The sequence below is a fragment of the Eubalaena glacialis genome, chromosome 1, assembly GCF_028564815.1.
Source record: "Eubalaena glacialis isolate mEubGla1 chromosome 1, mEubGla1.1.hap2.+ XY, whole genome shotgun sequence".
Lineage (NCBI taxonomy): Eukaryota > Metazoa > Chordata > Mammalia > Artiodactyla > Balaenidae > Eubalaena > Eubalaena glacialis.
Genome location: NC_083716.1, coordinates 41994662 through 42000320, shown reverse-complemented (window position 1 = coordinate 42000320; position 5659 = coordinate 41994662). Strand labels below are relative to the sequence as shown.

At 36.0% G+C, this 5659-nt stretch overlaps 1 pseudogene; it reads right to left on the bottom strand.

Moving 5' to 3' along the window:
• Positions 1-399: 399 nt before the first annotated feature.
• LOC133091107 (polypeptide N-acetylgalactosaminyltransferase 1-like) lies at positions 400-2989 on the bottom strand (annotated as a pseudogene).
• Between the last annotated feature and the right edge of the window lie 2670 nt (positions 2990-5659).

Sequence of the window (5659 nt, the reverse complement as noted above, 5' to 3'; positions counted from 1 at the left end):
TCAGAAAAAAAATCTTGGACATCTCTTCATTATAACAGCACATTCAGCAGAAATTACTGATGTGCAAGCAAACCATAAAAGGTGCAGCTCTCTGGAAAGCACATTTTGTAGATCGTTTCAGTCTGAATATTCTTTACAATGACTCTTGATGAAAGACTCTTTCAATCTTGTAAACATCAGTGTGCACAGTCTCGCTACTACGTAGTTCCAAGTCCTTGGACAGGAAGGCCGGTTCACAGCTAGTGAAACTGAGAGCAGTCTAAGTTTTAATGGTTGATAAACCTTATATCATGCAGGAGGAAAGCACTTTTCCTTTTTTGCTGCTTAAGAATGTGGCAGAAATGTATGCTGAGGTAGCCCAGTCAATCCTTATATTTTTCTTGTTTTGTAAATTTGGTCTCAGAATATTTCTGGGAGGGTGACATTTTGAAGAAGCCACTGCTGGGACCGGCTTCCATTGCAGCCTCTAATGCTGGGCACCTGGCTGTCCTCTTCTGTGACTTTATCCAGGCACTGATTACTGTTCACATGCTACAGGGTTAATTTCACCAGGTCATACTCCCAAAGTTGGTTGCCTTTTAGGTGGTAGCATTTGAGCATCGTGACTGGGCCATTAAGTTTGGAGACACCTGAGCAAAGGTCATCTGTTCTAATTTCTTTGTTCGCAGTGTAAGAGAAAACCTGATTACCTCCCATACCGTGACAGTTAAAAATTCCAACTTTTTCATTCTCTCTTCTAGCCATGTTATCTAGACACTGATTTGTTTCCACATTTCGTATCTCTCCCAAAGAGAAACAGTGATGTGGAATCTGAGAATCAGGATAAATATTCTCTAGGTACCAAGAGAAAGGTCTGCATTGGAGTGTGTGTCTTAGACCAAGTCTTGATGACATATCTCCATAATCTACTGGAGAAATTATATAGAAGAAATTCTTGAACTCATCCATCCACACTTCTACAAGCCCTCTGTTTATTTTTATTGATAATCTGCCCTGTGCCTCCTGGAAACGTGTAGGGTGTAGCTTTCCAAAACACATGTCCAACATGTGAGCAAGTAACATTCTCCAAAGTTCCTCCACACTGCCAAATCCTAAAGGAAATTTCTAGGTTTCCTCCTCCCCAAATATCCATTCCAGCATCATATATTCCAATTTCCTGAAAGTAATCTCTGTCTTCAGCTAGGATTATAGATTCTAGAGCTGGAGGCCCCACAAGACACCACAAGACACACCCTGTTCTCCATCTCTAGTTTAAGGCAAGTTATATAACATTTTGCAGATGATATAAGAGAAGTCCGTAAAGATCAAGTGAAGCACTTAATTATCAATAAGTGGAGAGAAGGAAACCAGAACCCATATCTCCTGCCTTCTCCCAATTTATGATTTATACCACTATATGCTGTTTAATATTTTTAAAAATCGACAACTTCAAACTCCAGAGAAGTAGAGTATTGGTAACAAAGGAAGAATTTAAGCAGGATAGAGAGAACACGTAAATGAAATCCAAACAAAATTCAGATTCCACTTATTCCCTAAAACTGCTATTATAATTATATAATATGTATTATAATTGTTTTAAAAAGCATGTTCTAGTCAAGATAGTCTAAGTATCTAACATTTAATACTTAACATTGTAGAAGTGGGGCAAATTGCGATGTGGGTGGAAAAAGCCAGGAGCTGATAGGGCATGAGTTCAGTATACTAAAGTGTTCTTAAGGTTTCCAACTGTATCCAGGCTTGTGGAGGGAATCTAACTGAGATGTGGATAAGAAAGCAGTAAAAAACTATACTTGTATAAATATAGGAATCTAAAAAGTGACTCATTTGGTCATAATCCTGATGCCAGTAACCTGGAGAAAATAGGTGAGAAAGGTAAAAGCTAACTGTAATGACAAAGTTTGACCGTGAATAAAATTATTAATTTTTTTAGTAGCTGCTACAATTATCAATTCTAAATAAAAATGAGAGGGATGTATTTTCTAATGGAGACATCATATTAATTGAAACGATGGGCATATTATCATTTATACCTACTATAACCTATGAAGACGTGTATTTCCTCCAATATTGGCTGACTGTATACTATATACCACCTATGTGCCAGTCAAAGAATACAAAGAAGTAAGCAAGACAGATACAGCCTCTATGCTTAGGGAACTTAAATTTTAAAGAGGGAGAGAAATTAAACTAATACTCATACAAGTGAGTAGTAACAAAAAACAAGTACTCTGAAGGAAACAAACTGCTTACTATGGGAGAATACAAGAGGAAAACCAAGTTTAGATTTATACATAAGAGTAGGCACCTAAAATTGGGAAGAAATTAGCTTGTAAAGTGTGTGTGTGGGTGTGTGCATGAGTGAGCAGTAGGGTGAGTTGGAACACTTTGGGCAGAGAAGACAACATTGTGTGAGGTTACCTAGCTCAAGGACTTTGAACCTTGTCTGCTAGGGGAATGTAGCTAGGATTCCTTGTATTCTAAGGCTAAAATGATAGGCAGAGACCAGATTACGCAAGAACTTGTGGACCATATATGAATTATTTAATGTTATTCCAATTAAATAGAAATTTATTGAAATATTTTTAAAGGATGGTTTGTCTAATTCACAGTATAGCTAATTATAGTAGTGAACACACAGACTTAAGAGAAGAATCAAATTCCTTGGTGGGTAAGCAAATCAGTAAGAAGTTTGTAAAACACACAGCCACTTCCAACTTCACTTAAGAAGGGAAACGGCCCAAACCTGAGACATATGTTGCTATCAGCGATGGAAACGTGCCCCAGGAAACTCTGACTCCCCAGTAGTATTAGAATTGCAGTGTTGTCCTGCTCAACCTATCCTTTGCCCTGTGGAGATTTTTTTTTTGCAGGAAAAAACCCACTGTTAATAAAAACACACTGTTAATAAACATTCTACGTGATCATCATTTTCAAAAAGCCTTTAATTACAACCATCATTCACCAGAGCCTGCTTGCTAGTCCTCTCCATCCCTACTTTATACCCTCCATTCTACAGCCCCTTCCTTGAGTTTCAAAATTTGTAATTTTTTTTTTCCAGAAACAATGAAAATCCTAGCACATATAGAATAACTTCAAAGATCTTTCAAACAAGATAGGAAGGATTCCTGGAAAAAGCATGGTATTTGGAGGTTCCTACACCTATCTCTTGTGACAGCTGAATTTGACAGTGGAAAAATATTACTCAGTCATTCACTTCCCTGAATAATAAAATACAAAATAACTTCTTACTCAGGGTGCACAACAAGAAAACTATTGGTTTGCTTTATTAGACTAGAACATTATAAAATATACTAAGTTTAGAGGTATAAATAGAAGGGTGGATAATCCAAACTTGTATGGTGATTAAGAAACTACTTTTGAGTCACATTTTTAGCTATGTGAGGGATACTTGTTTTGATTCACCCAAGAAATTCTTAGTTTATGCCTGAGGTCTTGGCATAATTATTAATAAAGGCTTTATTCTCAAAAGTTTCCCAGTTTGCACTATAAATTACACACTTGCTGTGATAGTGAATGGTGACTGCTATGAGCATATGAGCACTTGGATAATAATAATAATAAAGACACTAACTATAACTATTACTACTAACTAATAATTCCTAGTTGTCAAAGTTTTCATTTATAAAATGATGAAAATAATTCTTACCTCATAGTATGTTTATTATGGGTGTTAAATGAGATCTATTTTGTGTTTGGCCATTTTATACCAAAAAAAATAGAAGTTTTTTTAGAAAAAGCATAAGTTTAAAAAGGTTCTCTTTCCATATATCAGAGCCAGATATACTCCTCCTTGGAAAGGTCAGCCTTTAGTTTACCCTTCTTATATGGGCTTCCCTATATAAGGAGAGGTCAGCTCTTCTTACTCCGGTGGAAGTAGGTGGTACCTTCTGCCTCAGGCCTCTTTCCCTCAGTTTTAAGGAAAGGGACTGCCATTCATAGATGTGACTGAGACAAGGGAAAGAGAGAGGACTGTTGAACAATTCCCTGGACATTTCCCCAGGAGTTCTAGTCCCTTTGTTCTCTTTTCTAAAAGTATTAAGTGCTATACTTAGCCTTAAGAAGCATGTCTAAAAAGGGCCAGAGAGAAAATTTCTTCCTTCAAAAGCTTCCAAAAGTTCATTTTAGTTCCTGATGGATTTTGAACTAAGAGTAGCAATAGGATCCTCAACTACAAGTTCAAACATAAGCCAGAAAATAGTATTTCCTTTAAACCATAAGCACTTAAGGCTATTTCCACCAAGTCTGTTTTGTAGAAATTTGGTCAATGGGTGAATTTAATCATAATTGGTCAATTTCATATAAAATGTTCATTTTAAAAATAAGTGTTAATTCTCTACTCCATGAAAAGCACTTTATTTAATACTAAGGGGTAAAGAAAGCTCAAGTCATAGTTCTGACTCTAAATCTTAAGTTCAAATAGGGTAGAGAAAGATTGGTGAAAATCACTGTGACATAAAATAGATGAAATGAATGCCACAGGAATCATGAAGATAAAATTTAGTTCAGTTCAAGGAAAGGAGTGATAACTTCCAGCTGGAGTATTTCATTAAGGAGATGGCATTTAAGCTGTACTTAAAAATTTTTACATGTGATTATGGAGAAGAAAGGCATCACAGTTGGAGGGTACTTATGAACCAAATCACAGAGTTGAGAAATTGAAGAGAACTTATTGGGAGAATGTAAGAAGCTCAGTTTCACTTAGAACTTGAAGTAAGTATGCGAAAAGGAGAGCAGGGTATAAGGACGGATCTACTTCTGTTCTGGAGTCAGTTGGTAAGGTAAGTTTTCAGGAGGTGAGAAGAATTCATTTGAGGGTTTTGTTTTTGTTTTTACTACGGCCGATGCTATTTAAGTTACTATAAAAAGGTAAATATGGCAAGTATCCAGAATGGCTTGGGCATCTGAGTCATTAAAAAGTGAGTAAGCTTTTTTTTACTATCCATGTGAGAGATAAAGAGAATATGAAATAGGAAAATGTTAGTGGAATGGTGAGAAGAGTAGTGATTTTTTGTAATATCAGAAAGATAGGATTAAAAAAGGAAATGAAAGAAATTCAAAGATGATTTCAGTGGTTCAAACCTCATTTATTGGAATGATCTAATCTGAAAGAAGGCAGTCAGGACAATGAGCAGAGGTAAGTTTTGTTCAGAGAGCTGGGAGGTGTGTTCAGTATTATCCATGCTGAGTTTGAGACGCTTATTGCACAAGGAAATCCAGGAAAATGTTCTCCAGGCTATTGTATTTCTATTTTCTCCCTTTTTTTTTTTTTTATTATCTAGAAACTTCCAAATGATATTAAAAAGCAAAGATGACAGTAAGATACTTGTGTTTTTAAAAAATTATTTTTTAGAGCAATGGTTTATAAGTCATTATTTCAAAAATGCTTGCTGTTGTTTTTTTGTAGTGGGTTGCCATATTTTAGTAATTTTCCTTTTAGACTTAACTTCATTTGGAAATATATGTATGCGTGGGGCTAGAGTTCTCAGGCAAAGTCTTGATGGGGATATGAGTGTTATCACATGAAAGAGGGAGTGCTGAACTTAGGAGACTAAATGAGGCATAATGTGATCCCTCTTGGGGGTATTGTAGAGAGAGAAGAAAAGAAGACCAAGGAGAGATACTTAGTGCATTTATAAAG